This window comes from Neofelis nebulosa, chromosome 1 (genome assembly GCF_028018385.1).
Source record: "Neofelis nebulosa isolate mNeoNeb1 chromosome 1, mNeoNeb1.pri, whole genome shotgun sequence".
In the NCBI taxonomy this organism is placed as follows: Eukaryota; Metazoa; Chordata; class Mammalia; order Carnivora; family Felidae; genus Neofelis; species Neofelis nebulosa.
In genome coordinates this window covers 167,054,826-167,080,436 of record NC_080782.1, presented here as the reverse complement: position 1 = coordinate 167,080,436, position 25,611 = coordinate 167,054,826, and the positions used below count along the sequence as shown (strand labels likewise).

Sequence of the window (25,611 nt, the reverse complement as noted above, 5' to 3'; positions counted from 1 at the left end):
TTTAAACAATCTATGGTTAGAAAAAGATCAAAAGAGTAATATAGTTTTTAGCCCTTAAGAATTCTTAGCCTCTCTCGGGAAAAAAAAAAAAAAAACAAACTGATCCCACTTCCCATAATGCCAATAATGCAGTAGTAATGGAGTTTGCCAGGTAAAATTAATTGTATTTGTATTGTATTGTAATTGTATTATTTTCTAATTAAACTGGGCACAAACCAGTAAAACAGAAGCCAAAAGAGAGAGAATTCTGCCACTACTAATTGATTCTGGCCTCCGGTGATTTTTAAATGTCTCAGGTCAAGCAACAAACACACATTTATATATTTTTTTATCCCTTTCTCTATTATTCCCCAAATTAAAGTACGAGACCTAGCATTTGCAAAGAGTTCAGCCAATCAAATTCTTGTAAGCAGACAGGAAATATTTATTTTTAAAAGCTGTTTATCACTCTAAAATTTTAACAACTGATGGTGTTTTTTTCTAAAAAAAAAAAAAAGGATTATTTTTAAATAATGCAAAGAAGGATTTCAACGTGAAATGCTGTTAATGCCAATTCATTAATTTCAAATAAGTTGTTCTTATTTTTAAGACTTGCAAAGGAGTAATATTTCCCCCTAGCCATTGTGAAATGGCTAAATAAACACTGGCTATGTGAATTTGAGTGTCTTTTGCTTTCACTGTTGTAACCCTATTTCAGGTTAATTAGTGTATATGACTCATTACAAACATACACACAAACAGACACTTGTTTTAAACCTGTTCAGATAGATTAAAATCAGAATGGACCGCTTGGCCTTGTGCAGTGGACACCCCACCCAAGTGTATATGACAGACCTGTTCATTGGTATATTTGATCATTTTTACAATCATTATTTCAAGCAAAATCATGATGTTATGACTCAGTCTCTTTTGGTTGGGGCAAAACTTTAGATACATTGCTATATTGTTACGAGTCACAAAAGAGAACATAGGGCCCATGGCAACAGAGGCAGAATAAATGCCTGAGTGAGATTCCAAGAGCATTAGTCATTTGAAGGCGGCTGCTTGTTCACAACAAAGCAAGGGCGAGCTCAAGCCTTTCGGATACACTGAAGGACAAGCGAAAGACTGATACTAGAGTCTGATATTTCAGAACAAATGACAACTCTTAAAATGTGCTGTAGCTCTGAAACGCTCAAGAAAATATGAAAGTAATTTTCTAAGCCTATTCCTTGATGTTTCTCTTTTAAAAGAAACATGATCTCTGAAGCCTTTGATTAAAGAAGGGTGTAATCACTCTTTTTAATTCACTCTGATTTCACCTCAAAAGGGACGCCCAGATTCTCTTATCCCAGGTTGGCTCTCACTTCAAACCAGAGGAAGGCAAAAAAAAAAAAAAAAAAAAAAGCAAGTCCATTTGAAGAGCTCTTCCCAAATGCTTGGAACTTCAGGGGCATTGACAGATACTAAACTGTACTGTAAAAGAAAGAAAGAAATTGATGGTCCTGATGTGGTGTGGGACAAGTCGGAAGAATTTTAGTTGCGTGGAACATAGGGCATGTGGGATACCCCTGAGGTGGGCACAGCTTCAAAGATGGCTCCTGTCGTGTATCTGCACGCTGCCACACCTCTAGGGTGAACACGGACTGTTTTTAAGAAGGAGAAGCATGAGGGGCACCTGAGTGGCTTAGTTGGTTAGGTGTCCACCTCTTGATTTCAGCTCAGGTCGTGATCTCGTGGACCAGGAGTTCGAGCCCCTCATCAGAGCTCTGTGCTGACGGTGTGGAGTCTGCTTGGGATGCTCTCTTTCTCTCCCTCTCTCTCTGCCCCTTCCCCTGCTTGCACTCTCTCTCCCTCTCCCTCCCTCCCTCTCTCAAAGTGAACAAATAAACATTAAGAGAATAATAATGAAAGTTACCCTTATTTAAAAAAAAATAAATCATATATTGTGTTTAAATATTTAAAAAGAATCTCAGAATCTGTTAATTGCAGGGCTGAAGCTGAGGGATCCTGCTTAATAGAGCATAATACAAGGAGGAGGAGGAGGAAGAGGAGAGGAGGAGGGGGAGGAGGAAAAAAGGATGGGGAGGAGGGGGAGGAGGAGGAGGAAAGGAGGGGAGGAGAAGGAGGGGAGGATGGAGGGGGAGGAGGAGGGGAGGAGGAGGAGGAAAAAAAGGATGGGGAGGAGGGGGAGGAGAAGGAGGGGAGGAGGGGGGAGGAGGGGAGGAGGAGGGGAGAAGGAGGGAAGGAGAAGGAGGGGAGGAGGGAGGAGGAGGAGAGGAGGAGGAGGAGGAAAAAAGGATGGGGAGGAGGGGAGGAGAAGAAGGGGAGGAGGAGGAGGAGGATGGGGGAGGGAGAGGGAGGAGGAGAAGGAGAAGCAGGAAAGGAGGGGGATGAGGGAGAAGAGAGGAGGAGGAGAAGCAGGAAGGAGGGAGGAGGAGGGAGGAGGGGGAGGAGGGAGGGAGGAGGAGGAAACAAGGGAGGAGGAGGAGGAGGAAAGGAGGGAGGAGGAGGGAGGGAGGAGGAGGAGGAGGAGGAGGAGGGAGGGAGGAGGAGGGCCTGGGGAGAAGAGCTCAGCCTCGCGGCGCCAACTAGTACGTGGCCGCTAATGAACCCGGGAGGCGGAGGAGCAGGGCGGCTGGGGCGGCCCCAACTTAAAGGCCCCGGGGCCCGTCCTACGAATCGGCCCGTTTGTTTTGACAGCTTCGCCAGGAACCCTCGCAGGCCCGGCCCGCACTCCCCGCGGGGCCCGCGAGCGAGTGGCCCGCCCAGATACCGGCCGCACATTGTGTCACCTGCGCCGCCGGAGACTCGGAGACTCGGGAAACAGCGCGCACCGCTGTGTCAAAACAGCCGCGGAGGCCGCGCTCGGGTTCCCTGCAGCCCCCGGCCCGGCCGCCAAGGGCCGGGCTACCTGCCCGGCGGGGCGGGGCGAGCAGGGACCGATGAAGGGGACCGAGGGCTACCTGCCACGGGCCGGGCCGGACACACCCAGTCGGCCCCGCGGCCACGCGGCCCGAGTCCGCACTGCGCCTGCGGAGACTCAGACTCGAGGAGCCGTCGGGGCCAGGAGGGCTCCGAGCTTCCCGGGACACCGGGGCCTTGTCCGTCCCCTGCTGCCGCTGGAATCGTTTGACTGGGAAAGAAGACACTAGAGCTCGCACACACACCTAAGGCAGGGCCGTCTGCGTGGTCCCCTCTTTGTTCCCGCGCAGAGCGGACGTCAGGACCCCCTTTGTTGGCGCCTCCACTCATCCCCCCGCAGAAGCGCCTGGAATAAGAACCTTCTGATGAGGCTCTAAACCTTTGGCACATATCAGCAATGCCTAATTATGACGGATCCAATAATATGTTCCTTGTGTTTCTCTGACAACCACATGTTCGGCATCCGGGCCGCGACTGGGAGCAGAGAAAGACCCTGACGCTACAGAGCATTGCCAGGGTCCTTCCACCGTCCCCACACTGGCGGGGCTGAAGTCCCCATTAGACACACACCTAGAGAAAGGGAAAACAGGCTGTGCACCTAAGCAGTTTGTGGAAAGGAAAGGAAATTTGTGTATGGGGGGGGGGGGGGGGGGTGGATCAAGTGTTGCTTGGCAATTAAAATAAGTGGAATGAGGTATCTTTTAATTAACATTCTTCGAGTGGCAGGGAATGTTCCAATGTTGCCGCTTTAAGATTTCCTGCCTCATCTTGCGTCTTCCTGAGATTATATATTTCTAAAAATACATTAGGTGACAGTGTAACAGGCAGGAGAAAGCATATCATGGCTCCATACATATGGAAATCAGCTCTCTCCGGCAGTACCTGGAACAATGGTGGCAAAATCTATATCAAAGAAGACGGAACCTGCAAGGCTTTGCCTTTGTGCGGGCCGTGTGTGAGCCCCGACTTAATGAGCTTAAGCTAGAGGTGCCACTTTGAACAAATAAATGCTGGGCCACCTCGGCTCTCCGGCCCACGGGCTGCCTGAAAAGGACATAAAAGGGGGCTGCTCGGGAGAGAGATTTACCGTATACACTTGACACTGGATCAAAGCGCGTGCATTCGCCGCCCTGAAACGGAAGGGAAAGACGCCGAAACGCTGTAGCCGTTACCAGTGGTTCCAGGGGGCTTCCTTCGAAGCCTTCTGGGGAAACGATTATGCCCTTCTGTCCCCAGGCATGCTTTAAAATGCACTTTCTAGACGATGATCATGGGTTCTTACACGGAATTCAGAGGGTGTCCATGAAACACCCACTCACACTCTCCGGTGCAACCCAGCCAGCGGTGGGGAGCCAACAGGTGAAAAGGTACCCTCTCTCCACGCACCCACACCTCCACAGAGAACACCTGGCCTAAGAACCCCACTCCCCGCTCCTCTACCTACATTCCAAGAAATGTGAAGTGCGGATAAAATCTGAACCCTCAAAGCAGAAGACTCAAAAACAGAGGAACTAGTCCAGTTTCCAGATGGCGAAGTCACTCCGTGATGCCTTTTCACAGCCCATCTTGTATCACAGGGGTCTATCTGCTTGTCTTATTGGACTCAGACACTTAAAAAGTCCCAATCCTATGGCTCTACTGGGTATTTTCTAGCCTTTCACTAAATTAGCTCATTAGACCTGATGATATACAATTGAGTTTTAATTTTTTTTAATGTTTACTTATTCTTGAGACAGAGACAGACAGAGCATGAAGGGGGGAGAGACAGAGAGAGAGGGAGACACAGAATCAGAAGCAGGCTCCAGGCTCTGAGCCATCAGCCCAGAGCCCTACACGGGGCTCGAACTCACGGACCGTGAGATCGTGACCTGAGCTGAAGTTGGACGCTTAACCGACTGAGCCACCCAGGCACCCCTATTATTATTATTTTAAATGTTTATTAATTTGAGAGAGAGAGAGACAGAGCACAAGCGGGGGAGGGGCAGAGAGAGAGGGAGACACAGAATCCGAAGCGGGCTCCAGGCTCCGAGCCGTCAGCACAGAGCCTGACACAGGGCTTGAACTCACCGACTGTGAGATCATGACCTGAGCTGAAGTCAGTCACTCAACCGACTGAGCCACCCAGGAGCCCCTACGATTAATTTTTAAGTGTATTTTTCCTGCATAGAACAAAGAGCTGGATTTTTTTTTTTTTTACATGTTATCGCCATCAGGCCTGAATTTCCCATGAAAAAATCAGGTATTTTCCCCCCTAGGTATGGTAACGGTTTCTAGCAAAGAGCAATCTTTAAATCCCTGGAACCCTCCAAAAGGTTCACCAGGCAGCGAAAAGGTTTTTCTTTTTCCTTGGTACAAACACAGTTCATTAACTGCTGAGTCCTGGCGTCTGCGGGCCCACTCACAGTCACCTCCTGCGAAGCAGAGCAGAAATCACTTTCACTGATCAAGGGGAGGAGATTCCCGATCATTAAAGCAGTTTTCAAAGACAGCTAATCGGTAGAAATGGCCTCAGATGTGCAGCTAATCTCATCATTCAAATTTCCTGGTTGTCCTGTTTTCCTCTGCCCTGATAACACTTTGTCAGACTGTAATGGGACTTCTCTGATCTGGAGTAGGGCATTGCAACAAAATATATACATACCTTTGATATCTTCCTTTTTGGAAAGCCAGGGAATTTAGTTGATACAGCAGCAAAATACAAAGCTCGGGTCCTGAGGTCTAGACTCAGTTTCAGACACCAAATTGTAACTCCGTGGGCTTAGTTTTGACAGTCGTATTAATCACAAACAACTGGAAATTTTTACTATCCTGGTCTTTCCTGAACTAAGTATGTTGAGCAAAAGAAAAAAATACAAATGGGAAGTGCTTTCAAGCAATCTGGAAAGTGCTTTTGAAACACCGTGTTAAAAATTAACTTTTAACATTGACTTTAAATTTATTTAATACCTCTGAGAAACCAGTACACGGAGGCAAAATTAATTCTTGGATTTTTCTTTTTGTAAAAAATTAAAATAAAAATGTGTGTATTCTTAAGATCTCTTTTTTTTTAAAGCAAAATATAGGCGAGAGAACTAAGAGAAAACTCACAAATGGTACGAGCACCTGACTACCAAAATGTTGAGACCAAGTCTGTATGAAAACAAAAAAAGCTTAAAAAAAAATTAATAACCACTTTGGAAAAGAGTTTGGCAGTTTCTTAGAAAACTAAACACACTCTTGCCATACGATCCAGCCTGTGTGCTCACTGGTACTTTCCAAAATGATTTGAAAGCTTGTGTTCACACAAAAACCTGACCGTGAATAGCAGCTTTATTCGTAACTGCTAAAACGTGGAAACAAGCAAGTGTCCTTCAGTACTTCGTGAATGGATAAACGAGCAATCCAGATAATGAAATATTATTTATCAAGACAAAGAAATGAGCTATCAAGCCTCAAAAAGACATGAAGGAAACTTAAATGCATGTTGCTGTAGGAAACAAAACAAATCTGAAAAGGCTGTATGTTACCTGATCCCACCTGGATGGCATTCTGGGAATGGTCACACTGTGGGGGCAAAGAAAAGGAGTGTTTCCCAGGGTGCAGGGGGCGGGGTGAAGGGTGGATAGGTGAAATACAGAAGCTCTTTAGGAAAGGGCAACAATTCTGTGCAAGGCTGAAATGGTGGGTACATGTAGCTATACGTTTGTCTGAACCCCAATAATGTACAACACAAAGCAGAACCTTTCTGTAAACTATGCACTTTGGGTTGTGAGGCTAGGTCGATATGGTCTCGTCGACTGTATCAGATAAACCACGCTAATGCAAGATGTTACCAACAGAGGAAACTAGCCCAAGTGGGGGAGAGCCTGAGAGGGGATATACTGGAACCCTCTACTTCGGGGATATACTGGAACCCTCTACTTCAGGGATATACTGGAACTCTACTTCCTGCTCCATTTTCCTGTAAAACTGAAACTGTGCTACAGATAGTCTATTAACTTAAAAAGATAACAGTCCCCAAAATATACGCTCATAGTACAAAATGTCATTGAAATGAATGTTACTCCAGAAATATGCCTTTTAACAATGTAGCATTTCTAAATATGTATTGTTCAGATTGGAGACAAAAGTCAGTACTAATGCTTTTCCTTCACCAATAAATTACTTACTAGCATGGAGAGTTAATCATTGGGACCCCAAAACGTCTTTGTTTTTGTTACGTATAAAAGGGAAACATTGTCTCCACACCCCACTTGACTTCACCAGTATAACCCCAGCACAGTGAGACAGACGCCTTCCACTTGCCCCTAGTAAATCTGTTCCACTTTGACAGCTTATTATGTTGTAGACACAACCTTACCAAGAATGCTCTTGACCCCATCATCTTATTCAATGATGGATTATCACCCACCTCTCCAAGACCGACCTCTGGTTACCCTTAATCAATGTGTCTGTCCCACACTGGCCAATCTGCCGGGAGGACGTTAACAACCACCTTAGAGCATGGATGTCCAGTGCCTTTCACACGGAGGGTGGGGCCTCAAAGCCTGACTCTTGGAACGCCATTCTTCCAACCCTCCACCCCAATACCCCCACCCCAGCTGGAAAGGAAACAGCTCCTACTTTCTGTTCGCCTCAGCGAAGCGCCAGGTAAGATTTCTTTTGGGGGAAAAAAAAAATTCTGCTGCCAAAATGCTTTTCTGAAAAACCTCTTATATAGACCATATTATCTGCTTTCGTGTAATGAAATCAATTGAATTTCCTCTTAAATTGCTGTTGAAACTGCTCATTTGGCTAGTAAGGGAAATTGCCTCTTTAAAACAAAATGCACCGAGAACTGAAATTATGTAGCTACCTAGTAAGAAACGTGGTGGAGGAATTGGGGCAAATCAAGGCAGTAGAGACTGACCTAGAAAAGACTGGAAGGTGGGGCCCGGGCTGTCACCGGTGGGCACAGCAAGAGGGCGGCCATCTGTGAACCCAGAAGACAGCCCTCACCGGGAGCCCAGCCTCCATAACTGGGGGAAAATGTCTGCTGCTTAAGCCCCCCAGTCTGTGGCATTCTGGCAAGCAGTCCAAAGGGACTAAGACCCTCCGGGACTGTGAGGAAATGAAAATGTGTTGTTGAACCCCCCGCCCCCCTCTCCGGTCCTTGGCACTTTGTTCAGGTGACCCCAGCACACTGACACAGCTTTCAGAAGGCTGATAGTTCTAGATATCATTACACAGCTGTCCAAGATGGAGTAAGCCCCAGAAAAGAAAAACCCGGAGGCCAACAAGAAAAGGACTGTCTGCATCTACAGGGTTGCGGGGCCCAAGGGTCGACTAACAGTAAGTCAAAGAAGATGTTTTTAAGCAGCTCCCCCAGCTCTGGCCACTGGCACACCCCCGTGTCCACAGTTTGATTCCAGTGTCCAACCTCTTCCCGTCAAGACTGGGGCTCCATGGGAAGGTCTAGAGAGAGTGGAGAAAAGCAGCAACAAAAAAGTTACTTTTATTTAGACGAAGACAAAAGAACTCTAACACTTTCTAGGTGCCTTGTCCCTTCCGTGTTCCCAACCACCCCCCACCCCACCCCCAGAACCAGACTGCCAAAAGAGGGTCATTTCGGAGATGGTAGAGGGAAGGACCTATAGCAGAAATGGGTGACAAGCTGTCAGAGAGAATTTAGAATGAAGTCAGAGTAAAGCTAAAGTTCTCCAGGAATCGGACTTCAGGTTAAAAGTCACAGAGACTTAGAAAACTATTAGGATTCTAATTAGGGTCTTTGAACATGATAAAAGCCCACTGAAACAAGCATCAGGCAGGGTTCCGTCAAACGAAGAGGAAGGTGTGGGTGAAACACATTGAATGGGGGAATTGTTTGGAAGGTGTGGGCTGGGTTACGGGTGACCTCCAGGGATGCCCAAACACCCTGGGGCCTACACAGTGCGGGAGGCCCCCACGCCAGGCCGGAAGAAAGGGGAGGGGATGGTGTCAGCAGAGCTGAGCAAGACCCCAATGTTAATGCTCCAGGGCAGGAGCTGGGGCCCTGGAGACTGGGGCATCAGGACGGCAAAGGGAGGAAGTTCCTCCCCTCCTCGCCTCCCAAATCACACCGTGCTCCCACGCTAACCCCCACAGGGAGGCAGAGGGCAAGAGAGCCCTGTGCTTTGTCTATAGTGCTGACCCGCATGCACCCAGCAGGGACAGACAGGAGCCGGGAGAGCTGGGCAGGGGTGAGAGAGGCAGGGCCAGCATGCCCGGCCTCATCCTGTTGGATGGTTTGGGCTCAAAGTTCCCAAACACCCTGACTTCATGCTGCTTAACCAATAAGGAAGATAGGCTGTCACAGACAAGGCTGCAAGACAGAACCAATGTTTTCAGATGCCCAACAAAATCCTCGGAAAACCTCACTCTTTTCTCTCTCCTCTGCTCACACGGCCTTGACCTCGGGCTAACTCAGCAGGCTCAGTGACTTGCCTAGGGGCAAAGTGGCTGGCTGTCTCTCCCTGCCCCTCCCCTCCCCTCCCCTGCAGGGCGCAGAAGATGTATTATCTCTAGCGAATGTGAAAACAATAATAAAACCGACTTAACGTCTGTTTTCAGTTATCACCGTGCAAAGCTAAACAATGTTGGCAATGAGAATGTTCCTCCCAGAAAGAAACCTTTTGTTCCCCAAGTTCTAAGCGATTACTGTAGCCACCGTTGAGTTTTAGTAAAACGTGTAAGCTTCAAATTAGCACATTTTATGACTCATCCTTTAACAAACAAAGGGTCCGAGAACCCCCAGTTATACAGTTCTGGTACGCAGAAAACAAGTACCACACAGAAGGTTCTGGAGTAACTTCCTAAGAATTTGGGACAGTTGGAGCTCACTGCAGAGGCAGCTCATATCCTCAGTCCCTGAGTTTCTAAATATTCCGGCATTTAAACGGGAGCTTTGGCATAAACCATGAGAACGAAAATGGTATAAATAACAGTTTGAGCTACTCCAGTCCTGTCATTCAACGTGAACATTTAGAGAGGGATAAAGACAGCTTTTGACACCTATAACCGCGAAGCGATATAAACCCAGGATGTAGTATTTGTGTTTGATAAGTGTGGGCTTCAGTTCAGCCGTGAATAATTGCGCCTGGGTGGCTCAGTCCATTAAGGATGTTAAGCATCAGACTCTTGATTTCGGCTCAGGTCATGATCTCCTATGCCCTATGCTGGGCAGCGCGGAGCCTGCTTGGGATTCTCTGTCTCCCTCTCTCTGCCCCTCCCCACTCTCAAAATAAATAAACATTAAAAAATGTATTTGAAAAATCATTCTAAATCTCATGTGCTCTTTATTATTTGCAGACGTTGTTCTAAATGCCAAGTAGCTCCCGGTGTGGGCCTGGACTCGTGTTGGAGTAGAGATGACAGAGGCTATCACCCCACTTGGGCTTGGAATTCAGCCTGGTTGTGGCCCCCAGGCCCCAGGGAGCGCGGCACAGGTGGGGAGACGGCGTCTCGTGCAAAGACAGAGGCTCCCAGGGTCCGGGACCCTGCTGCAGGCAGAGCTTTATAACACTGCAGGTACTGACATGATTACAATGAAGCGGAGGGTCAGGGGAAGGGCACAAAGGACTGCTCTGGATCCACTGTGAGATGCCCCAGGAACCCCTTGGATCGGCTGTGAAACACCCAAGAACCCCCTAGATCTGCTGTGAAACAGACACCCAGGAACCCCCTAGATCCCCTGTGAAACAGCCCAGGAAACCCCTAGAAACAGGGAATTGGGACTTTGGAAGGGAGCGGTCTGAGGCACTGTGCACCTCCGGGGGGTACTAGTTTACGACCCCGAGTCCTGTCTGTGGGATCTCATCGTATCCCCTGGCTCAGGAACCTGTGGCAAACGCAGGTTACCGAATAAAGTGCCTACAGATTTTTACTATACATAAGGAATGAAAACTGTATGATTTCAACTGGGTAGCCCTAAGGCAGAAAACCTCCATCTTTGGGGGCACCTGAGTGGCTCAGTTGGTTGACCATCTGACTCCTGATTTGGGCTCAGATCATGATCCTGGGGCCGTAGGATGATCAAGCCCCGCATCGGGCTCTGCACTGACAGTGCAGATCCTACTTGGGATTCTCTCTCCCTCTCTGCCTCTCCCCTGCTCACCTGTAGTTTTTTCCTCTCTCGCTCTCTAAAAGAAAAAAGAAAAAAAGCCTCCATCTTGTATCTTCACGAGCAGATTCGGGTTCAAACACTGAATGAGGCACACTACCACAGTGAATAGCAATGTGGTCACTGGGCAACTGTGAAATGATTAAATCCGTTTGAATCTAAAACAGAAGAAAAAAAGAGTTGAATTCTGGACGGTATTTTGGAGTTAAGAAAAGTACTTTAAGTGCCTGTCTGAAATATATACCGTTTATTTGGTATTTCTTCATTCTTTTCTGGCATATCACTTTATCATCAAAGAAATGAATGTTTAGGAAATAAATCTGTGCACAAGTCCGTTAAAAACAGAATGCCTGACCAAGAGTAACCTCAGTAAACAGACTCACTGCAGAAGTCAGTGGCCACTAGCCTTGACTCTACACTTGGGCAGCTGTCTGTCTAACTCCCTTGACGTTTGCTGATGACTGCAGCTTCAGAATCACAAGAAGGCTGCCGTGCCTCCAGCCATCAAATCCAAACCGTGGAGAATGTAGGGTTTTCTTTTCTTGGGCCTCTACTGTTTACCAGAAAAGTACGGTTCTCCCTAGAAACTTACTGCTGCACCTCATTGGCCCAGAACTATGTTCCAAAACTCCTCCTGACTATAATGGAGACGAGAAGATTCAGTATTTCATTTTCCAGATGCTACCTGCCTTCTTTCCTGAATTATAAAGTGCAAGAGACAACACAAAACAAAACCCAAATTCACTCCTGTGGTTTTTTTTCTTTCTTTCATACCTGGGTAATGGGCTTAATAGTTTCATCAGAAGAATCTAGAATAGTTCTGAACCATGAGATGACCCAATAACTTTTATGATCTGACCCCTCAGGCTTTGAGACATGGTAGCTGAGGTGGGAGCCACAAAGCCTAGGGCTTGCGATGGGAGCTGATCCCTGGGAGTCTGTGGGATGTGCCAGATACTGTCCTGTCATCTGATGACAGACTGGCTGTTGGACGCCTATTTTAAGGTTCTGGGTTACAGTTTTGTGATATACTAACTGGATGACATTCTGAGTCTCGGTTCTCAATCCCATAAATGAGGAAAACTAGACTATTCCTTTCCCTACAGAATATTAGGGGGTTCAAAAAAATATTCCAAAAGGGTTGTGAACACCTGAAAACATTATAGCAAAGACAGGGATTATCATAACCTCCATGTTAAAATTAGTCCAAAAAGAAGAGTTTAAAAAAAAAAAAAAAAAAAAAGGTACACATGGAGGTCTGTGGCTCACTGCCTGTCCTGGGGGCCTTCCTCAGTCCTTTCCAATCTTCTCCAAAACATCAGCCCCCAAATCCTCACGTTGGTCTGTAGAGGCGATGTCACTTTTTCCCCCTCGGGAGCCCAGCTCCCCATTCCCACCCAGCTCCCTCTCTCTGGCTGGCACCCACCCCCAGGGGCGTTTCATCTGCAAATGTCGTGTTGTTTTCATCAACAGACTCTGCATGCCTAGAAACAGTCCCCGCTTGGCTGCTGGGAGCTGCCTTTCGTGTCTGAACAGGTTTAGTGGCATGAATCAGTATTCGGTGCTTCCAAAAATATACACATCTATAGTAAGATAACTGTTCCTCCGTCAGAATATCATGAACATTAGGGGAGACAAATATACTGTCAGATGTAATGACATCCTCCTCCCAGGTCCCTCATAAAGAAGTATTGAGAACACATAATTGCCCTCAAAAGATGTCTATTTTATGATAATCATTACCTAAATATTACACACTAGAGATTTGTACTATTAAAGAGGGCTGAAATTACTCATGAAATATTAGCTGTGTTTTACTTAAGCTCTTTGGACCTAATTCATAAAAATTAATTCACGGTTTGTAAGAGTGATCTCTTATTCCTTAATAGAATACTTCTGTAATTCATTAAATTCCTTAATGCCATCATCCCTGATCACATACATTTCAATTCTAGTCTTCCAGTATGAAAAAAAGAAAAAAGAAAAAACCCGAACTTTCGGCAAGTCGAGGAAACATCAGAGTTTTCAAGCAGGACCCACCTCTCAGAAGATCATGAGAAACTTACAGAATATGGAGGGGGAGACAAAATGCAACAAAAGTCGACCCAGATATGTCTGGTTTTCAAACACATGTGTGACTATCTGGGAGTAAACCTACATTAAGAAAATGTTCATTTTGGAGGAACTGCTCTCAGAACAGACGGGTCCTCTCCGACAAGGGAAGCCCGATTTCTAAACTGTCAAAGCACATCCTAGATTTCCTGGAATTGCTTGGCCGTGAGATTTTCATTGTCCTTAAGCTGTTAACAACAAGGAGCTCTGGGTTGTGTGGGGAGACCGTGACCTGCACGCTTCTCAGCTTTGCCTAAGAGTCTCAGGGACGCCGTACCGTAAAACGTAATTTACGAATTGCCCACACTGACGATTCAGTAAGTCTTGATTCAGTCATCTCCACCTCTGGGCTGTAACACACATGAGGGCAAGGCATTCCTCTGTCTTGTTGACTTTTGCATCCTTGGCCACGTGGTAGAATTTCCATCAGTATATATATTTTTTTCCATCAATATTTTTAAATCAAAAGCTAACAGGGATGCCGGGGTGGCTCTGTCGGTTGAGCCTCTGACTTCAGCTCAGGTCATGATCTCATGGTTTGAGGGTTCGAGCCCCGTGTCGGGCTCTGTGCTGACAGCTCAGAGCCTGGAGGCTGCTTTGGATTCTGTGTCCCCCTCGCTGTCCCTCCCCTGCTCATGCTTGTCTCTCTCTGTTGCTCAAAAGTGAATAAAGGTTAAAAAAAAGTTTTTTTTTTAAAAAGCTAACATATTTTACTAATTCCCTCTTGCCCAACAAGGAGAAATGACATCAATTCAAGTCACCATACATTTGTTGATTTTCCAGTAGAAATACTGATAAAGATGGAGAAAATAATCCCTTACATTTATATTATTCTTAAGAGTTTACTAACTTTGCATGTGTCACGGAATATTGTGCTCACATTAACCCTACGGGGAATTAGGGTCCATTTTCTTCCCATACTTTGTAAGTAAGGATACTGAGATTCCAGGAAGGGACATAATGCAAAGCGACCCCACAGTGGGGTAAAAGGTGACAGGGCTGAACGTCAGCACGTGTAGACTCTGTATCTATCTGCCACTGTTTACAATGAACAAGTCACTTAATTTTGGTGTCTTCATTAGAGAAATGATTAGGAACACCATGACTTATTGTTCTCTAAAAATTATTAGGAAGAAGATGAACAAGACCCTTTCTGGTTAAATCTGCCTCTGCCGAGAACACTGGTCCTAAGGGACGTGCAGAGAGACGCATGTATGGTGTCTCCAGGATGTTGCCTTCAGCCTCATGGAACAGAATCAGGTTGCAGGAGCACGAGGAAAGGGGGGCAGTTCTCTCACGTGACACCAACCCGGGCTGGGCCAGCCACTGGCCGGGTGAGTCAGGCACTTTCCTGCCTCATCCTTCCAGGGAGGCCCTTGACCTTCACGGTCCAAGGTGATTACTCCGCTTCCCGGCCTCGGGCGGAGCGATTGAGGACAGAACGAGGACGGAATTTTCCAATTATTTTGTGAATCCACACACCGGGGATCTCAGGGTAAGCGTGCGTGAGCGTTGAATTATATCCTCCCTCCCAAAGTTACATGTTGAAATCCCACCTCCCAGGACCTCACATTGTAACCTGTTTTGTTTTGTCAACAAGGCCATGGCCGGTGTAATTAGTTAAGAAGAGGTGATTGGAATGGGTCATAATCTAATATGGCCGCTGTCCTTATAAAAAGGAGAAATTTGGACACAGACACCCATGGAGGGAGAACACCGTAGGACCATGAAGAGGGCCATCTACCAGCCAGAGAGAGGGCTCAAATGGATCCTTCCCTCACAGCCCTGAAAGGAAACCAACACTCCCGACCCCTTGATCTTACACTTCCAGCCCCTGGCACTCTTGAGACAATAAAGAAACTGTTGTTCGAGCCACCCAGTTTGTGGTAGTCTCTTACAGCAACCCTAGCAAGCTACAACAGGGTGACTACAGTAGATACACTTTCCCATGTTTTTTGACCAGGAGGCACTTTTTCACAAAACACTTGAAAAAAAAATAATGTCCCACAGAATGTAGTTTTTTTTTCAATTCCATTGAAGTGGAGTCATGTCACCTAAAACCAGGGTGTCTGACATCCCACGGCACTTTGCTTTTGACCGTATCATGTACTGAGTGTTCCATAATAGAGTTTCAGTACGTGTGTTTCAGTGATTTTTCTCCAGGTTGGTACCATAAGGTTCTACCAAATAAAGACAACAATAGTGTCCATTACCTCTACGGTACTTTTCTGTATGTCAACCATTGGGCTTAGCGCTTTACATTTTCTTTTCTAACCATCACAAAAGAACAATGAAGCAGGTACCCCTACCTTTTCCAGTTTACGAACGTGAAAACTTAACATATAAACAGCTTCTTGACACTGAGTGTAGATTGTTGTTGATTCTTTAAATAAACTTCTTTATTAAAGTGTAACCAACCTAATGAAAAGCACACGAATCGCAAGCGTGCAGCCCAATGGATTTTCACAAAGCAAAACCACATCTATGCAAACACCACGAGACCAACAAATAGAATATCGTGAACACCCTCCTTTCCAAAGATTAACACCATCCTGACCTCTGTCACCATAGAATACTTTTACTGGTTCTCGACTTTAAACAATATACCCTGCACTCTTTTGTGGCAGATCAGGTCTTTCTTTTCTTTTTCCTTGTTTTCACTATGATTAGAAAAAGTAAGACAATCCTATGGAGTAGCAATGATACTCTGACTCTGTACCCAATAGAAACTCATACATATGTACCCCAGATGCACATACAAAAACCTTTTGTAGAAAGACTATTTGTAATAGCCAAACCTGGAAACAGTCCAATAGACCAGCCTTGCCCTGACACCCAAACTAGACAACAATATTACAAGGAGAGAAAACCACACTATCCCTCATTAACAAAGGGATTAACAATTACCAACTCAAATACAGCAATATATGGAAACAATAATACTACAACCAACTGTGGTTTATCTCAAGAATGCAAAGTTGGTTCAATATCTGAAACTCAATCAGTATAACCTACACTGTATTAAAAGTCTAAACACACACACACACACACACACACACACACATACCACATGATTATATCGATTGACGGAGAAAATAATTTTGACAAAATTCAACAACCATTCATAATTTAAACACAGGGAAAAAAGAAAAAGAAAACCTCTTAGTAAACTCGGAATACAAGGGAATGTCTGATAAAGGACAACAACCAGAGCAAGCAAACAATCAGGGACAACTTTAGTTAAAACTGTACTTGATGAAAGACCAACTATTTTCCCCGTAAGACTGGGGACAAGTCGAGGGTGCATTCTCTCACTACTCCACTCAACATCATCCTGGAGGGCCTATTCAGCCCAATAACATAAGAAAAAGAAATACGAAGCATACAGATTCTAAAGGAATGAAAAAAACTGTCCCTAATTGCAGATGATACGATTGTCTTTTTTAAAAGTTCCAAGGAATCTTTTTAATTTTTTTTTTAATGTTTTATTTATTTTTGAGACAGAGAGAGACAGAGCATGAGCAGGGGAGGGGCAGAGAGAGGAGGAGACACAGAAGCCGAAGCAGGCTCCAGGTTCTGAGCTGTCAGCACAGAGCCCGAAGTGGGGCTTGAACTCACAAACCGCGAGATCACGACCTGAGCCAAAGTCGGACGCTTAACCGACCGAGCCACCCAGGTGGCCCAAAGGAATCTTTTTAAAAAAAATAGCCTCCTAAGGGTGCCTGGGTGGCTCAGTCGGTTAAGCATGATCTCATGAACTCGGTGAGTTCGAGCCCCACGTCGGGCTCTGGGATGACAGCTCGGAGCCTGGAGCCTGCTTCGGCTTCTGTGTCTCCCCCTCTCTCTGCCTCTCCCCTGCTCATGCTCTCTCTCTGTCTCAAAAATAAATTTTAAAAAAATTTTTAAAAATTAAAGAAAAAAAGCCTCCTAGAATGAAAAAGTGAATTTTGTAAGACTGTAGGGTACAAGACCAACACACAAAATTTAGTTGCATTTCTATACACTAGCAACAAACAATTGGAAACCAGAATTTCAAAAAGCAATAGCATTTCCAAAGACCCAATTTCTTATAAAATCACACACACTTAACCATATCATCCAGCAACCCCACTCCTAGGTATGTATGCTAGAGAAACTGAAAGTTATTTTCACATAGAAACTTGAACGCAAATGTTTACAGTAGGTCTGTCCATAATCGTCAACAACTAACAACAATCCAGATGTTCTCCAACAGGAAACCACTTCTTGCGCAACCGCACAATGGAATACTACTTAGCAATGAAAAGGTACGACCCAGGGGTACACACAACTTGGGTGAATCTCAAAGTCATGAATGTGTGCAAAGGCCATTAAGCCATTAAGTTGGGTACAAGAAGCCGGTCTCAGAAGGGTTTTGCGCTGTATGGTTCCACTTCCTTGTCATTCTCAAAAGGACAAAATACATAGTCATGGCACCTCCCAGGTCAGTGGTTGCCAGGGGTGACGGTGGGTGTGGCTAGAAATCGGTAGCTTGGGAAAGTTTGGGGAGAGGTGCAATTGTTCTGTAGGTGATGCAGGTGATGGTTACACAATCTATACCCGTGCTAAAATGCATAGACCAAAATAACGAAAGCTCTACTTTGCTGTATATTAACTCAAACAATAAAATTTTACAAATCAGCCATGTGTGCCTATTTAAAGGGGCCATCGCGCAGAGTGAGAAAAGTAGACGGTACAAAACCCAAGCAACGATGCCTCTGCGACATCGCAATAGTTTTAAACATTTCAGAGGCAGGGCTCTCCTTCCCGCCACCCCCTCCCAGCCCACAAACTCATTCTGCCATTCGTTCAATGATCCCAGCATTTTCACCGGTAAGAATTAACATATTTGTCTTAAAATATTTTAAATTAATCAATGCATTTGGTTTGGCCTTGCGCACCTATTCCCCAGAAAGGAGTAATATTTTAAGTATTAACATCCATTTCCACCTTCCCTGGAAGAGGTTTAAATGATTATTATACTAGCTAGCCTGGTCCCTTGTCTACAAAGTGACCAGAAATGTTCTTGAGTCCAGGAAAGAAACGAGCTCAGGATCTAAAGCAAAGGAAAATGAGATGTGAAGGGCACTTGGACGCTCAGGGCCCTTCGGGGAACAGCAGGGACAAAAAGAAGAGAGTCTGGGGCTCATGACACGCGTCCAGCAGATCTCACCCCCTTACTGCTTCCTCTTAAGTCCTTTTCACATCAGTGTACGGAGCTCTGTATCTTTTACAAATGACTGTAGAGCATCCCAATGTAAGTATTTACATTTTTTTACACAATAACAGGCGTTTGGATCGACTCAAATGCTTTATCATTACAAACAATTCCTGCGAGTTAGATATTCTTGTTTATGCGGTTATACCAGAGTTTGTATAGGATCATTCCTAAAATTGGAACCACTAGAATCATTCAGAGCTGGGACTATTTTAAATTATAATAGATATTGCCAAATTATTCTTCAGCAGACTTATATTAATTTGCACATCTATCAATAATATACGAGACTGCCTGTGTCCCCAACCTCCCCCCCACCACCGCCACGGTAGAGAGTGATCAAATTTATATATTCGCATCTGTCTTTCCAAGTCAAAATATGTCTTTTGTATTGATTTGATTTTTCTGAAACTTAGCATATTTTATATTGGATATTCTTCTTAGTGTGTGAAATATGCGTTTCTATGATTTATCCATTTTTCTGTGGGAATGTTTGATTGCAGACATTTAAACCTCTTTGCATATCACAAATAATAATTGTTCTCAATGACGTTTCAGTATTTGTTTCCAGTTCTTTTGTATTTCGACCTTTCGTAGTTTTTTCGCATGGAATTTAAATTTTCCTTGGAGTCAACTTGATCAATTTTTTTTATGGGCTTCATGATTTGCTTAAAATGTCTTCCTTATGCAGTTTAGAGCAACAATAAGCATCCATTTCAGCAGTTTGGTTAGCTATTTTTCTTCTTTTCTTTTCTTTCTTTCTTTTTTTTTTTTTTTTTTGTTTTTTTTTGTTTTTTTTTGAGTGGAGATTTGAATGCTATGGTACCCCCAGGGCTCCCAGCTTGCCCCAGGGAGTGCCAGACTGGTCCCTGCCTCAGTGCAAGGCCCAGGTAAGAGAGTGGATGTTTCCCCATCGAAGCCGAGGTAACCTCGAGACATTATCAATTGGCTGAGTGAAGAAAAACTTGTTCCCAAGGCAACACATACTTGGGGCCCCAGCACACCCTCTCAAGTATGATCTTCACTCTCTCTAAAAAGCCTAGTCACTAGACTTTTTACCAGTTGGAGACCAAATCGTCACTTGGCCCAGAATTCCACAGCCTCCAAAACAGTAAAGAAAAGCAGGTGGGGGGCAAACAAAAGCCCAGGTGCATAGGGCTATGTGGTTTGTGTACGTGTAGGTGTTCACGTGTCTTTGTGCACACGCTTGCAGCTTACCCTTTCTCTTGTTTTCAGTGAGTCTTAGTTGCGAGAACCCTGCCAAAGTCATCCTATTTCAAAGAGCTGAAGAATTTGGACAGGAATAGTTGAATCACTGGCCATAATCATATGAAACTTCCTTACGTCCCATAGTAGGATTTCTCTTGGTTTCTTGGTAATCGCATAATCCTAGAACAGCTTCTTGAAAACCGGCCTCCGTCTGCTTGGGCTCATACGTTGCAGAGGGAGTCACATCTTGGTCATTAGGGCTTTCAGAGAACCTACAGGAAGAGGGTTGTGAGTTCACGGGTCAAAGGGTCCAGATTTGAAACAGAGTTTAGCTTTTTCTTCCTGCTTCAGCCCAGCGGGGGTGTGTTTCCCATGAGAGGCTTGTTTTTTTTTAAGAATAGCCATAGTAACTGGGTCATCTGGTAGAGAATTAGTCAAATCTCCCCAGGAAGTGTTAATTTAGTGCAAATGACCGGACCCTGGATGGGCAGATCACAGAGCCAACCACCCCCCTCCCGATCTTCAAGATGAGACACAGTAGGACTCGGCAAAAAAAAATAATTTGTGATGAGCATTTACCACATAAAAACACTTTGTAGTTGTTATTTTTAAAGCCCCAAGCTTTCAAGAGGAAAGACTTGTTTTCTTAAGAAAGATGAACAGCAAAATGCCTGGGCGGTGATGGCCAAAGTGAACATTCTGAGGGATTACACAGTCCCTTCTCAACACGTAGGGACACAGGAGACTTTCCTGCGTTTATTTGGGAAAGAGCACTAAAAGCGAGGAGATTATAGTTGTTTGAGATAACACCAGAAAATTGTTTATTTAACAGAAGGAAAGCATTGCGAAGGAGTGATGCTATTATTTTGATCCTTAGGATGAAAAATTAGTAATCAACAACAAAAAATATGAATAAAAGAAAAGGCTGTATACCTAATTAGTTTGAATACATTTAATTTGTAGCTTAAAACTAAAGCTATTAGTGAATTTAATGGTGGTTCTACCTCCTGATAAATTGCTGTGTAGGCCAAATACATATTCCATTACCTGTGATAACTCTAGGTTAGAATCTTTGGATTAATTGGATTAATTTGAGTTTACCTTCTAAGAATATCTATTTAGAGTCTAGGTATTAATCCTTTATACTTTTAGATGGTTTAATATGTAATTAAAGCAAATGTACATTAATCCTCTTAGACTGGTTTTTCCAGAAATAGACAATGGCGACAGATTGTATACAGCACGACGCCTGAATATCTTTGTAAGAGTTGAGCAAATGGTCGATGACAACCTTGAAACTTTCTGCAACTGCTGGTGTTTGTCACATCCGAAATGTTTTTATTCGAGAAGATTTTTGGTTTTTCGCACATCACCCAGTTGTCTGGATTCCGGGGCCTCGGCGTCTGTTCCACGGAGAATGTCTTCAGCCGGAGCGGCACATAGACCGGCCGGTGGAAAATCAGTGAGTACGTAATGGGGTCCGTTCGCTCTCTCCTGGCTGACGTCTGAAGCCAAAGGTCTTTTCTTAAAAGCACAGGACACGGTGGCCTCAGAGGAAGGCGTGTGTGAGGGCTGTCACACACGCAAAAGAGTGACCTCTTTTGCACTCTCTTCCAAACCTGTGACCTGCAGGGGGGCCACACTGACAAGTCAGTTCCTCAGGCCTCTCCCAGGCCACTCAAGGGCAACCAGGAAGAAGAAAGGCCATTTCTGAAAAAGGGAGCGACTCCCTCACGCCCAGGGCACCCATTCCCACTGCGTGGCTGTGGCCCACCTGCAGGCCGTGCACCACACCCCCACGCACGCACAGTCTCTCTGTGGCGTCCGAGTTCACGGCCCAGTTTCAGCAGAACAGAAGAGCTTTGGTATTTCCTCAAGCCACCAACTGAGATTGAACTTGATCTGGATACAAAAACACAAAACGAAAAAAAAGCTCTACTGAGAGCAGCTTTGAGGGGGAGAGCAGGGGGGCAGAGCCCTGTCTAGAGCCCCCTCCGTGCCTCGGAACCCAGCACATGACAGCTCAGGCTCTGGGCAGCGTTGGCTTCTGAGCCAGTGGCCACAACAGGGCGTCATGGTCGTCATTTATGGCCGTTGCAGGTATAGTGGCAGAAAATCACCATCGCATCTAGATGAAATGGCAGAACGGGTTAATAACAAAACCACACGCTTTCTGGTACCCGATAAAAAGGACTCAAACGCTAAGAAAACAGGCGAACTTCACTTTAACAACAGAGATGGATCCCTTGCCTACCTGTACTCCCAATGCCAGAAATACCAATTAATATCAAAAGATAGAGAACTGATTTGTGCTTACCTGCTTGTACCCGCAATGCCAGAAAGGCCGGTTAATATCAAAGATAGGAAACTGATTCGCTTCTTAATGACTTTAAGCATCATTCTTAAAGGGTCAAGAACAAGGTTACGTAAAGATGATATAATAGTAATACATGTATTAGTTCTTCTTACTGTACAAATGTATTAGTTCTTGCGATTGTAGCTGTGCTAACATATGGTTTTATTAAGGTGTTTTAAAGCTAAACCTGGTACTATGTTTAATATATTTAAAATAAAATAAATATATTTAATTATTTAAACATTAAAGATATTTTAAATATTTACATATGTTAAATTTGTATCTTTGTCATGGCGTATACTAATTTTATCAGCGAAAGATATTTCGTTGCCACAATCCCAGCTAAATAAATGGTAGAACAACACAAGAGGCCACAGACCAAGGAAATAGCCTGGAAAACACAAACTCCCACCAGATTCTCAAACGCAAGTCCTCCCACGAAGGGACAGCTGTGTTAGTCTGCAGACGCTCGTGGCCGGTGAGCAATAAAAGGGATGAGCACCCCAGGACACCAGTAAGCACATTTCCAGAACTCGCCTTTGGGTCACCCCCGCCTCCCTCTCGCCAGTGCTGCCCTTTTGTCCTGAGTCTGCAAATCACAGCCTCTAGTCATAACCTCCTGTTCCTGAGTCCAAAGTAAATGGAGATCTTCTCGTCTACCTGTGAAACCCGTTGCCAGAAGAACGGGGAGGGCCTTCTTTGTCTCCATATGGCACTCGGAAGTGCCACGTGCATCATCACTGCACAGGGCAGGGTGAGGCTGGCAGGTGGACACCGATTTGCTAGCTAGCGGGCTTCGCAAAGGAAAGCGTTGCTTTCGATGTTATTTGTGCCAGGGTCAACGCTGTCAGCTCTTCGTGTGTTCCCGCGCTAGGAAATCGCGCGGTTGCACCCACACCTGCCAGTGGGGTATCGTTTCCAGCAGCCTGTCTGTTTCTGAGATGTTATATTTCTCGACAATACCAAATCGATAACCTAATTTGCGGCAACGTACCACATCACAGCATTTTGTATCACACTTTCAAGAGCTAGCAGCCTGAAATCTTGACAATTGAAGCCCCGTATCAACTCCTGACATTCGGATCTTTGCCAGTAAGAAATAGGATAATCAGGCTTTTTGTTACACAACACGGCGCCTGTCCTTCCTACTTCTGTCAATAGGCCCGTCACTTAGGTTGTGACCTTTGTCACTGTTACCTTATCTTCTTCCTCTCCTGTGTGGCTGACGGCATCTCATCAGGCACCAAGTCCTGTGACTTTTCAGGGTGTCTTCCTCTTCTCGATTCCACCTACCTGCAGTGGTGTCCTCCTCCTGCTGAGATCGGTCACCGCATACCTGGGCTTTCCCTGTCCCTTCCCAGTCCTGCCGCCGTCTCCGGGCTCTCCCCGCTCCGGCTCGTTCGACTTCAAACACCCCCTGACTGGTCTTCATACGATCCTCGTTCTTCATTCTGATAGCCTGCTTAGAAGTTTCCAGTGCCCAGTCTCCCTGATCCTGCTTTCCAAGCTCGCTCTGTGTCATCCACGCAGTGAGGGATCAGACTCGTCATACGTCCTCGACCACCACACCGATGCCTCATACCGCACCTCCACACCTCTGTCCAGGTACAGTGCCTCACCAGGGGTCTGCTTCCCGAACTTTCTCTTTATCAGACTGTACCCATCCTTCAAGCTCTGCCCAAATCCAACCTTTTCCATGAGACTGCTCCCAAACATCCCTGCCCACAAAGATTTCTCTCTCTGAACTTCTCCTGTCCACTGGCTCTCCAGACATAATCTGTGCCTTTAAAATAGCCTCTCTAGGGGTGACTGGGTGGCTCAGTCCATTAAGCATCCGAGTCTTAATTTTGCCTCAGGTCATGATCTCACGGTTCATGAGTTCGAGCCCCACATCTGGCTCTGTGCTGACAGCAGGGAGCCTGCTGAGAATTCTCTCTCTCTCTCTCTCTCTCTCAAAATAAATAAATAAACATTAAAAACTAAAAATAAAATAAATTAGCCTTTCCATCTTTATTAGTCACTCATATCCATGGATATACCCATATAGAAACACAGCCATCCGTGTGCACACATATATTTTCCTTACGTAATTGCTGTCATATAAATATTGTTACATAAAATATTGTTACGTGATTTGGTTTTTCTAGACACTACCAGTACACGTTGGAGATCTGTCCCTATGATACATATGGGAAAACGGGTGGCTATTTCCTTTTCGTATGTCTTTATTTTTCCGGACTGTCTCCAATCATCATGTGCAAACTTTGTCGTGACATGAAAACACGTGCTTTTCAGACCACAAAACAAGGGGACAAGGAGAAGATATCAACAAGAGGGATCACACCTCAACTTTCTACCCGGTAAGGAAAAAAAAAGAATTTCAATGACGATAAGCATGAGTAATTGGAGAGCACAAAACTGTATCACCTTTGACATTCAAAGATTTTCATAGAAGAACTGAGGACAGCTTATCTACCACAATATTCATATTTTCGTTCAATATACGTTTAAGCACCTGCTAGACCCAAGGATCGTAGAGTGTGCATCTGAACCAGAAATGAACTGTCTCCAATCCCTGCTCTAGGCTGACATGTTATAGAAGTCTGCAGTGATGACCTTACATATGTGTGTGTTTCCTTCTTTGAAACTCCCATTGCACAGAAACTATACCTTGGAAAGAAGGTCATTTGACCATATCAACCTATGACCTATCAGCCACAGAGTTATAGATAAAGAGTTTACATGAAACATGTATAACTTGACTTGAATATCGAAAACATGATATTTGGGACCTAAAATGCTTCTGACTTTTTAAAGCGTCTTCATAGCTATTAATTCATGTTACAGCCACAACATCCTTTGCAGTAGGTAAGCTTTCTGCAGTCTATGGATAGAAAAACAAGCATGAGGTGGTCCCGGGACTTGCCTGAACTCAGCGTGCTAGCGAGGCAACGATAGAAATCTGGCTTCTAAGGTCATGTCTTTCCCCTGAGCAGAGTCAAGGAACAAAACGTTGTGTTGACCAGAAAAATTCACTCCTGGTACCGGAACCAACTTTAACATTAGAACAGAGATATAAATAAGTCGTATGGCAAGAACCTGGTGCCCAGGGATCTCTGTTGCATGGCCACGGTCACAAGGCACGACTGAACGTTCCAGTCCGTCTTTCCCCTGGTGAACCTGGGTCACTAGGAACCAGAAAGCACATTTGTTCAAGCACATTCCATTTGATAAGCACAAATAAATGTATTCAGTCGCCTGTATTCTAAAACTCTCCAAGCAACACCACCATCACATAAATAAAAGAAGCCAAGCTGGAAACATACCTATAACTTCAGGCTCATGCGATGTTTTGTAAAATACTGATTTTAATATCTGCTCAAATGCAGAGAATGAGTGGGAGTAGGGGACACACACACACACACACACACACACACACATACACACACAAAGACCATCTGTTACTTATTTAAGCCATTCTTAGACAAGAATATATTACTTTTCAGGGGAAAAATATTGTTCTTTCCAGAGGAATAGGAATGTGATATAAACAATGAGATGAGATAAAGCTGTTTATATCAAAGGGTGAATCAGATTATAACACTGAAAAATAGTACACATTTCCTGTTATTGCTGCTATAAGTAAAACAGTATTTGAAAGACAAATTGCCATGTTAC

At 44.9% G+C, this 25,611-nt stretch overlaps 1 long non-coding RNA gene across 1 annotated transcript in view; it reads right to left on the bottom strand.

The window, feature by feature from the left end:
• Positions 1–9,482: 9,482 nt before the first annotated feature.
• The window catches only part of LOC131519762 (uncharacterized), a 33,774-nt gene continuing 17,645 nt past the window's right edge, over positions 9,483–25,611 (bottom strand). Inside the window, exon 3 of the long non-coding RNA XR_009265779.1 lies at positions 9,483–11,178. This is a non-coding gene — a long non-coding RNA (uncharacterized LOC131519762). The remainder of the gene's footprint in view (positions 11,179–25,611) is intronic.